Source organism: Protopterus annectens, chromosome 1.part0, assembly GCF_019279795.1.
Source record: "Protopterus annectens isolate FY-2018-M chromosome 1.part0, PAN1.0, whole genome shotgun sequence".
NCBI classification, from domain to species: domain Eukaryota; kingdom Metazoa; phylum Chordata; order Ceratodontiformes; family Protopteridae; genus Protopterus; species Protopterus annectens.
This window is the reverse complement of record NC_056725.1, coordinates 363577610-363591692: the sequence shown is the minus strand read 5'-3', so window position 1 is coordinate 363591692 and position 14083 is coordinate 363577610.

The window sequence follows — 14083 nt, the reverse complement described above, 5'->3', positions numbered from 1 at the left end:
ATATATATATATTGAAGTTTATATATATATATATATATATATATATATATATATATATATATATATATATATATATGTAGAATACTATAGCTCTTGTTCTTAAACTATCTCACTAGAGTGAAACTAGATTATAGAAACTGGTATGATTCACTGGGTTTACAGTTGAAACTATGGTGAATAAATCTCACAACACTGACCATAGTGTATTCTATAAGGCAGTTATTGAATGAATTGGTCAATACATGGGGATTCATTAGTGACAGAAGGAAACTGGAGTATTTTATTATCTTTAGGATATTTTACTTATACTTTACAAATGCTTGTTTAAAATGGAACTGCGTATCTGGTTTACCACATATAGTGTAAATTGTGACAATTCTTTAGTGTCAGAACTCTATATTAAATGGTTTCCATAACAAGCACATATTCGTGTATGTCATTGATCGAACTAGCTGTGTATGCTTGGGTTGATTTATTTTACAAGTCTCCAGAACAACACTCAATGGAGCCTCTAACCTCTCAATAATGTTTGGTTCATTTTTAGTAATGAGGATTAATCTGACTGAACCTTTTAGTTTTCTCAGATTGGGAATGTTATTCATGTCATGTTTATTAAAAGGTTCTTCTAAGTTTCTGTTTGTACACATGTATGAGATTAACTACTGTACACATGTCTATTTTTCTTTTTGGCCTCTTTTAAGCTCTGAATTGTATAATTTAAAAAGAATCAATAAATTATTTATTAGAATTAATAAATGTATGGAAGTTACACAGCAAATAAACAACAAAATATCTTGTCACTATTTCCAATCAAATACTCTTCAGTAATAAACTAATAAGATGGATATAGTGCTACTCTCATTAAACGTAAAAGGTTTAAACAACCAAGGAAAAGATCCAACTTAAGTAAATATCTAAAAGTAAATAAAGAGCAAGTGGTATTTTTGTAGGAAACACACTTTAAAGCTAATGATAACCTCATATGGAATCCAAATGAATTCCTAAATTTATCTAATTCATCATATAGTAAAAACAAAACAGATGAGTATTATTATTATGGAAGAAAAATGTTACCAATCCTCAAGTGATATAAACTATGAAGATAAAGATGGACTTTTATCAATAGTAATAATAAGACATAGTAACAGAATTTGGACTCTGGTATACTTATATTGGTTTCCGGGTATAGGAGTAGGAACAATTAAAAAGCACATAGAACTTATTAATAAAACTTCGAAAGGTAATTTAATTTTGGGAGGGGATTTTAATTGTATCCTAGATAGTCAGGAGACCACCAATAAAATACCTTTTTGTATTACTTCTACATGGAGAACTCCTAAAAAATGGATAGATAATTTGCAATTATTAGACTCATTTAGTCTTAAAAATGATAACTCACTACTATTTTCCCATAGTGACAATAGATTCAACATCCAAACAAGAATAGATAAAATATTTGTATCCTAAGATTTAAAAATGAAAATATCACACTCTATAATCCCCTGCCCCCTTTCTGACCATAACTCACTAATTATTAAAATTCAAATGGATTTTAAGAGACTGACATTTACCAAAATAATTTTGGCATATTTCACCAAATTAAAAGAGTTTAAGCCATGGTTGGATTTGGAAATACAATGTGTGTTAGATACAAATTATACTAGTCACATAAATATAGCTATTTTATGGGATTCCCTAAATGCATATCTTCATGGTAAAATTATTTCTTGGTGTAACAATAAAATAAAGGAGTGGGAATCAGAACTAGTTAATATCCAAAAGTAAATAATAGAAGCTAACCTAAAGGATGGAAAAGATCCAGTTGCAAAAAAAAAAAAAAAGAAATTGTGGAATTAAATAAAAAATACAATGCTACCTTAATGCATAAAACCAATTTGGCTATGGAAAAATTAAAATTAAATTCTTACTCAGTCTCCCCCAAATATATGCATAATTTAGCAATGAGATTAAAAAGACAGTCCAATGGAAACAATATTAAAAATATAATTCATGAAGGGGAAAACAATAAAAATGTTTCAGATATAAGTGACATATTAGAAGCTTTTAAATTTCACTTTACAAAACACAAACACTACAATAATAATGTTTCTCCTCATAATAACATACACTTGTGCCTGGATTCCTCAAATTTAAATAAAATACTAGAGTACTTAACCATAAACATTCAAAAACAAATTATGTTCAAAGAAATTAATGAAAAAAATAAAGAAGGTAAAAATAACAAAGCCCCAGGTATAGAGGGAATCATTATAGAAATTTACAAGTTATTTCCAGCTTCTGTCATAACAATACTGCAAAAAGCACTAAATGAAACATATTCACAAGGCACAATTCCACCTTCATGGAGATATTCGTTAATTACACCTATTTTAAAGGAAAACAAAAATCCCAACTCATGTAGTTCATATCATCCTATTTCACTTCTTAACAATGACTATAAAATTCTTATGTCTATTCTGGTCAATAGAATCAAAAAATCTCTAATTCATATCATTAGTGATGATCAAATGGGTTTTATTCATAATAGACACACCCATGATAACATTCAAAAAATGTTAACCATTGTAGACTTTTTAAACAGAGACAAATCTGAAGCCTTAATAGTCACATCAGATATCGAAAAAGCATTTGATTCACTAAATTGAAATTACCTTTTCAAAATTCTACAGAATTATGATTTCCATACACAATTCATTACTTTAATAAAGAATATTTATAAAGACAATTTGACATATGTAAAATTAGGCCCATTCACATCAAAAGCAATTAAAATTACTAAGGGTACTAAACAAGGCTGCCCCATGTCTCCAATATTGTTTGCACTAGCAATTTAACTTTTTTCATCAGCAGTCCGTTTTAACCCCAAAATTAAAGGCATTGACATTTTTAATCAATTTAACTCCAAAATAATGCTCTTTGCCGATGATATTTTACTCACCTTATCAAATTCAGATGAGTCACTATGTGAATTAAATTCATTAGCTGAAAAATTTCACCATATCTCAGGTTTAAAAATTAATAGTTCTAAGTCGAACCATATATTGTTAAATAAAAAATAACCCTAATACTAACATAAATCAAATAATTGGAAAACAGGTTTCCTCTTTAAATTATATAGGGATTGTTTATGCAAAAAGTTAGAATAAACTATCTACAAATTACAATAATATTGTGAATACCCTTAAATCAGTAGTGGGAAAATGGAATAAACTGTATTTATCATTTGAAGATAGGTTGCAGCTAATAAAGATGGTCCTTCTCCCAAAGGTAAATTACATTGCACTAGCTATCCCTATAATTCCTAGTAAAAAATCTTAAAAGAATTAAATAAAATTCTTATGAACTTCCTTTGTTATCCAAAAAAGAACAGGATAGCTTTTCTAAACCATATTAGGCCTTGGGAAATGGGAGAAATTAACTTCCCTGATTTAGAATCTTATATTAAAGCTTCTATTTTTCAAAACAGTGATAAATTGGATAGATCCAAAATTCTCTTCTGCATGGAAAACATTACATACCGCTGTATTCCTAAAAGAAACGATAAATCTGTGTTTCAGTTCAACTCAATACTACGTAACACCCCTTCTGAAACACAACACCACAATTCCACAGCAAACAGTTCCACTACACGACAACTCTGAAACCAGCTCCACTGCTGAAACTCTGTAAAACCAATTGTTGATTTTATTTCACATAATAAAATGTTTAGCGCTTTCATTCACAAAGTTCTGAAGAAGCTCACAATTTTTGTGAGTGAAAGTGCTTAACATTTTATTATGTGAAATAAAATCAACCATTGGTTTTACAGAGTTTCAGCAGTGGAGCTGGTTTCAGAGTTGTCGTGTAGTGGAACTGTTTGCTGTGGAATTGTGGTGGTGTAGTTGTGTTTCAGAAGGGGTGTTACGTAGTATATTCCTAAAAGAAAGCAAATTAACAAAAAATGTACAATCGAATGAACAAAATAATAAACTCTGGCATATTATTTGTATTAACTTGCAATACAATTCTACCAAACCTACCAATTTAACTATATAAATTATATTTACAACACTTTCTGGAGCTTTGTGAACAATAGTATTAACATCAAAGTATGGTTTCAGTTATTACCTCCCTTCAAAATTACAAAAAACTGTTTCAATAACATTCCCATAGATACTACTCATGGAAAGGAAAGAACTTTATATGCTGGTACCAATGTATGAAAAATTTGATAGTCACGGATGTTAGTCAGTTAATTAATACATTTAATTTATCAAATATTGACTGGTTAGCTCTTAATAGTTTAATACCTTATGCACAAGATTTATGCAGAACAATAGACAATTCCTCCTTTAAATCCATAACTAAATTTATATTTTGTTTACATGAAGTAATATATAGAGACTTTAATTGGACAAATTTAATTTCAAAGTTATATAAAATCATTATTAATTATAAAATAAATTCTAACCAGAAATTCTGGAATTTTATCACTAAAGAATATCCATTATTGTTATCAAATGAGACTAAAACAGATGTGTTATATTCTATTAAGTTAATTTCAAATATACAAAGTTGGAAAGTCTTTGCATGGAAGTTTCTTCATAGAGCCTTTTATACTCCCAACAAAATAGCTAGATTTAATATTTCTCATGAAATTATTTGTTGGAGGTGTTCTTCAAAATGTAATGCTGATTGGTCTCATATTATGTATGAATGTACCCACATAAAGAACTTTTGGAAAGATATTGGTGAATTTTTGCAAGCCATTTTTACTGATTCTTTCACTTTGTCAAAGACACTAATTCTTCTGAATATAAATGAAACCATTGTTATGAAGAGAAAAGACCTTTATCTTCTTTGGACTACAATGGCAGTTACAAAAAATGTATCACAAGGAAATGGAACTCCTCTATCATTCCAACATTTGATGATTTTCTAATTCTATTGAAAGATGTTGCACTGCTAGAAATCAAAGTCAAGGAAATGAGAATCTTTCTTAGGAAATGGATAAATAATCCTTGGGAGAAAGTTCTCTCCCTAACTGTGACACTTAAAACAAACACAACTTTACCTTCATAAGAGGAGAGGAAGCAAAAATTCAATTTTTTGTTTTGGTTTTAATGTATAATATTTGTTTGTGTATCTACGATTGTGTTCCTTTTGTCATGATTTGATTTGATGCCATTGTACATTTTGTAAATAGTTTATTCAATTTATTCTTACGTGATCTGTAAAGTTTATTAATTATTGGTTTGAAAAATTTAATAAAAATACTTGAACAAAAAAAAAAAAAAGAAAGTATTCTAAGAACTAAGCCAACACATGAATCGAGAAAGGAGATCCTGCTGATAGGGATGCATGCAATTAGGGATATAATTAGGGATATAGACAATAGGCAAAAGAGGGCTGGAATTTATTGGAGAAAGCTGGTAAAATAACAAGGTATTGGGAGCAAATAATTATAGAGGGATAGGCAATAGAAGGGAAATAGGCCAAGAATGTATTTGGACTGCAGGCTAGAGATTGCTTTCCCTATCAAGGATTGATATTAAAGTATAGGCAAAGAGAAATAAATAGGGGGATCTAAGCAAAGGGCCAGCTCTGGTAGAGATTCTTTAGTAGAATCTAGAGTATAAGCTCATGTTAAATAAGGAATAATTAGTAGAACATATAATATATTGCATGATAATTATAAGAATCAATAAGAGGAGGTTAGAAATAATTGGGAAGATATATATATATATATATATATATATATATATATATATATATATATATATATATATATATATGCATCCCAAATATGCAACAAAAGTCTAGAAGATTTAGGATTTTTGCTTGGAAGTATTTACATAGGTATTTTTATACTCCTAGTAGACTCCAAAGAATTTTTTTCCTCAGGTAGACAGCAAATGTTGGAGGTGTGATGGGAAAGAAAGAGATAATTGGGAACATATTTTCTGGGACTGTAATGAGTTTGCAGACACTAAAGATGCCCTGCAGACTACTCTGTCAGAGATACTGGTTGAGCAAATTGGTGTGACTAAGAAAATGATTTTTTGAGCTATAATACAAAATTGGAATTGCCTAGACATTGTAAGGCCTTGCTGAGTCTAATTATGATAGCTGCTCAAAAAAGAAATTACTAGAAAATGTAATTCAAAGTCTTAACCAACTATACTAGAATTAGTGAATATAGTAACAGAGATAAACAACTAGAATTGAGATGTTTAGAAAAGGGTAGGAGCTTTTCCAAACAGCTAGTAGACTATTTGCATGCTTATTACCTTAAAGAAGAAATACTGAGACAAAGGAGAGTCATAAATGGACAGTTGCAGCTTGTAAATACTTTATCCCATGAGTAGATCCCTCCAATTATCTATGGTATAATCCCAGTTATTCTTAATAGGGCTAATATATAATTATCAACCATGGGATAGGTAAAGCCAGTCTATAACTAAATGGGATAGGTTATTTTGAGCACAAAAGGGGAAAATTACTAGGCTTAAAATGAACCTATGGACCTATAAAAACAAATCCATTCAATGGAATGAGAGGACTTTTTCAAGGTCAAGAAAAATACTACTTTGTCTGCCTTTAAGACTCACCTTGATGATAAAGTGGCTATACACAAATTTACATGAATGGTGTGATATACAGCCCTGCTTGACTGGGTAGGTGAGCACTACCATTTCCATGCAAAGGGCAGAAAGAACTTTTTAATGTTTCTGTTTAAAGGTGTTTCTGATGAGACATCTTATGGTCTCTGTGATGATTTGCGTTCTATTGTTCTTAAATTCCTATATGCAAATGCAAATGTTTTTTGGTTATCAATTTTTTTTAAAGCCATGAAGTTCTGTACAGGGATAAGAGTGAAGCTACTTTTGGAGGATGAGATAAGCAAGTTTCATTCAGGGATCTGTCAAAGAAGAAGCCCCAGAGACAAATAAAGAGACTATGATTTAAAATCCCTACAAGAAATAGAATGTCAGGTCAATGTGAGATATACAAGTGGAACAGCTAGAGACAGAAAATAAACAAAAGATGTTCAAAGCTGAGCTATCAGACAGAAACAAGATGAAAAGTGAAAGGGAAAAGGCAAACCCTGAGCATGGCATCATGAATGTAATGAGAGATAATGTACAGAAGAACAAGCAAAATAGACCTGAGCACTGTCAATGCACAAGACAAATGGATACAGCCCATAGAAGGTCCAGAAATTGACATAAGGAAAAAATGCGATGCTGTGACAGAAATAGCTCAAAGAAAAGGAGTGGAAAAGGGAAGAGAGGAGCCAAAGATGGTGAAAAAGGCATTTCCAGCCTACTGAAGATTCCAGTATACAAAGTGTTGGAGTACAACAGGGGTCTCAAAGGTTTACAGAACAATGGAGGCCAGAAAGAGATATGGGAAAGAGCAGGACTGGAAAATTGAAATCATAGAAGACAGAAACAGAAACAAAGCAATCAAGAAGTTGAGAAACTAAGGCAATGAAAGAGTGTTGAAAGGGAGGAGAAGATACTACAGATCAGCAATCAGACTGAAACACAGAATGAACCATAGTATTCAACGATTCTGGATGCTGCAGTATTACAGAAAACCTAAGGAAAAAGAAAGCAGAGGGGATATAAGCCTGCATACTGAGCAACAAAGAAGGTAAGACTTCTGATATTGCAAATTGAAGAAGCATAAATTTCAAGATTAAAAATAACAAATATTAAATAAGTGACAGTGTAATTCAATGGACAGGACTATCTGGGAACTCAGAAATAAGGAAGTGTATGACATGTTGGGGAGAGAAAAGCAATTGTCATTGTAAAAGAAAATGTTCAAGAAAAGTGAAGCAAAAATGTTCTGTTTGTCATCTTACAAACATCAGCAGTGGGTTTTCTCCCTTGTATTAGTAGAAAGGACTAAGCACAGCAGGATAAAGGCAAGAAAGAAAGGCAAATCACAGACAAGGGAAGGGAGAATGTGAGAAAGCAACATTTTAGAGAAAAGGCAACAAACTGTAAAGGAAAGAAGACTCATCCTTCAGAGATAGATACAGCTGTACAATTGACAACAATGCACCAACAACCAGAGAGGGACTAAAGGACACTATTACAGATAGTGGGCAAAAGAATGATTTGAAAGACCCTATTAAAGACAGTGGAGAAATAATGAATTTAGCAGCTTTTTGGTGAGACCCAGAAGATGGAGCTTTAGGGGTAGGAAGGGTGGACACAGTTAAAAGCTAAGGGAAACAATGAGCTACAGGTAACCAAGAGCAATAAGCTGGGGGGGTCCTCTAATCCCCCAAAAATAAAAAAGTGCATGCAAAACTAAACAAAAAATGTGGGTCAGAAGAAACAGGGATGATGCATATGTATTTGGGACTACAAGTGAAGGCAAGTAGTTGAGATTATAGCATTAGACATTTGGGGGGAGACTTTACAGAAAAAATGTGAAAGAAAACAAAGGTCTTCTATATGGTAATAAAGAATGAAGGACAAGAATGGGAAGAAAGCAGATTAATATGCAGAGAAGAGCTGTGCTTAAAATATAAAATGTATGAAATGAAATGTAACTGTTAGCAGTAAGGAGTAAACTAAAAGTTTTGGGAGTTTCTCTTTGAGATAATGACTGCTACACTAAGAGACAACTGGTTATTCTGAATCAGTAATCTATTTCGTATTTTATTCCTATTGGAGAGGGTTGTTAACAAGAATGAGAAAAAAATAAAATACGACAGAGTTGGCATCTCCTAGATAATACCTCATGGAAAGTTTCCAGAAAGTACAATGGACTGTGATTCAGTGTGGAGATAAGGGCTTGGATGGATGATGTTAATACTTCTGTGTAGAGATATACATTTGATAGTTAGGCTGTAACATATCTGCACACACAGCTTATAAAATTTGCAAATTATGTTATTCAGTGATGAATTTAAGGGCTGTAGAATGTGAACTGTGCATGTGGAACAGACTCCCCATCCTTGGGCAGGCTCCCCATCCTGGAACAGGCTTCCCATCTATCTGAAGCAGAGTTCCTTCCTAGCCCAATCTATGTGTAACTTGGGCAACTGCATGGGAAACCAGAAATTCACCTCGGGCTTTGGCACCTATGTCTCTAATAGCCACAGGTAGCAGGTAAATGTCCCTGCTTATACTACCATGGGTACCAGAATTTGTCAGAGATTTAGGATGCATGCCTAGGCTTAAAAAGGCCCCAGTTGTCATTCACTCAGTGTACACATATGAACCAATATCAGATGGAAAAGACATATAGTACATGTGCTAATTTTTGGTAAAATGCATAGCAAAAAGAATAGAAAAGTTGCAGTTCTTCAGCTATATCCTTCTGGAAGGTACAGAAAATAGATATAAAAAATATAAAATGTATCATATATATGTAAATGAGTAAAATAAAATATCATTTATTGCTGTCCTTAACTGTGTGGAGTAAATTGAAAGACTGAGTTTCTGTCTAGGGGAAGGCCAAGACCAGTAGAAAACTGCTTGCTCTAAATCTGAAATTAACTTTGTCCTTTGCTCCTTTGTCAAGACATTTAACTAGAACAGAATTGAACTGCTCTGTCTAAGACATTACCTCATAGAAAGTTTCAATTTCAGGAAAGTACCATGAACTGTAGTTTACTGAGGGGGAAAGGATTTAAGAAAATGTTATCTATGATATGCCTCACATTGTTGTCCCATTGCAAAGCATCCCTCCAGAATGACCATCTCTTCAGAGACTGTTGAATTGTCAGCCATCATTGTACTGGTTAAGGAGAGTTCTGCATGACATGCTGAATGTAGACCAGTGAGTTACTTTTACCAGTTAGTTTATGTCTGCATTTGTGTTACTGCCAGTTACGTGCTGAATACTCAAATAGTGTAACTATGAAACAGTAACACTTTCAGTTAGATATATGCAGAATAAACTTAGCTGGCTAGACAAACCTGGGGATTTAATAACCTCCTTATAGGTTTAGTGCGAAGTCTATGTGTTTGTGCGATGAGCAGCAGTGCTCATTGCACATGTATGCCTTGCATCACATTTACACACAAACAAGCATGGTTTCATGGCCTGCAACAGTGTTACTGACCAGGAAACCATGTAAAGCAACACAAACACCTGTAGACACGTGCACCTGTTTACCTATGGGCAAACTAGGTCTGTGGGATTGCTCAGAAAGCCGCAATGACTACCATGGTTTTTAATAAAGCAATGTATATAATTCATACACATTACATGAAAGTGTATACAGTGCAGAGTAGTGTTTTAGGCATCCTGAATAAAAATGTTGCAACCAGTTAGCAAGGGTACATAGACTGCATTATAAATAATTATTTAGGGGAAGTGTGTGTATTGAAAAGGGACACACAGATGAATTTTAGGAATGAACACAGGGGAAAAGGACGAGTGAAACATGATATTGTACAACAGATGTGAGCATGTCAATGTATGTACACCACAAAGACAAGACAGCTGTAGCATGATACTAATGACATATCTAATCAATACCATAAGTACTGCTGTGTATACTTCATGTATGGGTATATACATATCATCACACAATTATTATACATTATTTGGCTGTCACACAAGGTCACAAATCAATGGATAGGATTCTTTGTGATTCAAGTATTCTGATATGAACAATCGATAAGACATTCATCAAGGACAGTATATAAAACGGGGGTAGGTGCATATTTTAAAGCAGTGCAAAATGAGTTGCCTAAATATAAATGTCATGTCAGCATAGGTCTTAACCATGTGGGACACATGGCAACAGGCTCATGGACAACAGTAGACAGAAACATGCACATTCATGGGCAATATCAGCATAATACCACCATTAATCCATGTTTTTCACATAACATATGTGATTGTGAGTGATAATATATGATTCTGCAAGAACACACTTGTACAACTGTCATGCTTTCTCATAAATCTATGACGGGAAACAAGCACACCTTCCTTAAAAATGAACATCTTCCAGAGGTGTTGGGAGGACATTGTTATACCTGTATTTAAAATGTCAAGCAATCCTGGCTAGTTGACAAGTGCGCATATATATATATATATATATATATATATATATATATATATATATATATATATATCTATATGGCACAATCTACACTGACACGAATGTAAGCCATGCCATCACTGTTGTCAATCAGCTGTGTATTTACTGTGTGCATCACAGGAATATTTATCACACATGCATCTTTTAAAATACCTTGAAGGGAGTTATGCCCTATCAACCAACAATGGTTATGCAACAAAAAGAATCCTTATATGTGGCCAATAAGATGTGTGGGAGCTCACTGTGGCAAATGTGGTACACTTGAGTAACTCATCCATGGAAGATGTGTTGGGAGGTATGTGAAAAAGGGTGCATTGTACTAAGTTATTGGTGTGATGAGGCTGAAAACTATGGAACTATAATACTCTTTGATGTGGATGTCCCGCACATACTCAGGAGTTGTGCTACAGGCAAAGGAGTGCTCACCACTGTTGGCCCATGCTGGTGGACATTCTGCATACCATCTGCCTGAGTACACAGGTCACATACCACTTGGTCTGCTCATAGGGGTGTGCTGTCTGTATTATAATTAGCTTCTGTATTTACTTTTATAATGGAACTAATCCCCCCTTGGTTTTTGTTCATCTACTGTGTCTCTATGGCTGTGGCAGCAATGTATGAGACTTAAATACTGAACAGGAAAGGGCCTAACTCAGAGCCCTGAGGTATGGACCTGCTCACTGGACTCTAGATACATGTCACTTCACACACTTCAACATATTTATCTGTCATGTATTTGATCCAGTGGTCTATCCTCTTGGTAATGTATATGTTTATTGCCACTCGTGACAGTTTCTCAGTAATACACAAGTGTGGATTTGTGTCAAATGGCTTGGCCAAGTCAAGTTCTGCAGGACAATAGTGTTGTGATGCATGCCCTTGTTGACCTCCTTGAAGAAACTGAACAGATGTAACAGACATGATGTAGCCTGAAAAAAATCACACATGGGTTTTGTACATAGTCGGGAGATTACCTGTGTCCTTTTAGAGAAGATCCATTATGACTCGTTCGTCTACCTCACAGATGAGGTGAGTCAGGATGGGTTTATAACCCCATTCATCTAATGATGGCCACCTCCAGTCAAAAGGATACATGTTGATGTACACCCTTCTATGGGAACATAGGCTGTCTGGAGGCTGTGTTGAAATATGGATCCAACTGTGTCTGGTAGGTCGGGTGTTGAGTCATGCTATAGGCAACCTGTGTTGTTGTCAGGGCTCATTTATTCTGTGTTATTAGATGTACAGAGTGCACAAATGAGCTGCCTTCCTTAGAATAAAAACTGTGCAATGTTTGCATGTATACTTTGGCTGATGGCAAGTGGCAACAAGGGGATGATGTGTGAGACAAACTGTCAGCTAGCGTATTGTCTATTTCCTCCAGCTGGGTATATTTGGTGCCATCCATATACAGATCTGTGCTTAGTTGTTCATTCCCCTTAACATTTCACATTTATTGGAATAAATTATTTGTGAAAAGACCTCGAAATACAATATTGGTCATTCATTACATTCCACACACTGGTACTATGCACACAGTTGTACAACTGTACCAATGTCACATACTATATCAATTGCACAACATATGCCTCTATGTGTTTCATGGGCAAGCTGTGTTTGAGTGGCCTGATGCTATATCAAGACATTAGAGATCACTTGTTTATGACTCCTGAAGAATATTTCTTGACACAATGCTAATAGTTCATAATGGTGCTGAGGACCATTTCAATAATCCTTGGGTATAACAATACAGCTGCGCATACAATGAAGCCCACAAGGTTAAAACTGAATCAAAACATGTGATATACTGGTTATGTATATCACAGCATAGCAACATGTGTATGAGACAAGACTTATGTGAGTACGTAATCGATATGCATTTATATTATTGTCTGTCACAGAGCATTTAATGATGGTATATAGTCACATGAACACCTATGCCATAATGTAAGTGCCACTGTGGTGGCAGAATGTGACCTATGTTGAAGGTTGATCTGCCCAACTACAACACATGTCCTAATACATCACCAATGTACACAACAGTGTATCATACCATGCCAGCTGTTCTCAGGGGGCATATTACTATAGCTGTTATAGAAGGAGAATGCAATGCAATGTTAGCAACAGCCATCAGTACATTAGCTCACATCACAGATTGTAATACCATCTAGCAGCCATACTGTACATCCACACCATGATGGAGCACATCAATGACAGCAACATTGACATGTCAACTGTTCATAGGGTTATAGGACATTATTAGGCTAATGGCTAACATCACATGAAATCCTAGCCATTATTATACCATGTAAAAAAATCACTGTATCTGTATTATGGAAGATAGACTACTGTGTATATCTGTATATTTGTTGGATTGCATTACAGCCTGCCACTGTCCATATGGGACATGTGCACCACACTATGGCAAAATTAGCAATCACACATGCAGTAGTCTGGAGATGGCTTGCAGAGGCTCATGGAAGGACTCTTGCTTCATGATGCATATATGCATATTTGTCATGTCATGTGGCCAGAGGAAAGAGCAGGATGGTGGATGCATGGAGCTACTTTAAAGGTTGCCCAAGTGGTCGTGAAACAAAAAGTGACTTCAAGGATCATACAATGACCATAATGTTCCAGCAACAACACACACACACACACACACACACACACACACACACACACACACACACACACACACACACACACACACATACACACCAGTAGACTGGGCTTGATTTGAACATTACACCTGTGTAGGTATAGCAGAGGAATTTCATGCAATGTCACACTAGCAATGCCACATATGTCTGATTGTAACACTGTCATATTACACGTTATGGAGTAAGATAGCATCATTGTAGCTGAGGAGAACATGTTGGGAGGAGTGTAGGACATGGATATGGAGTCACATCCCTGTGTAAAATTGCCACACAAGTGACAGTTGTATGCATGCTGTCAGATTAAAACCCTTATATGTGTAGGTAAAGTCGCTTGCAAACA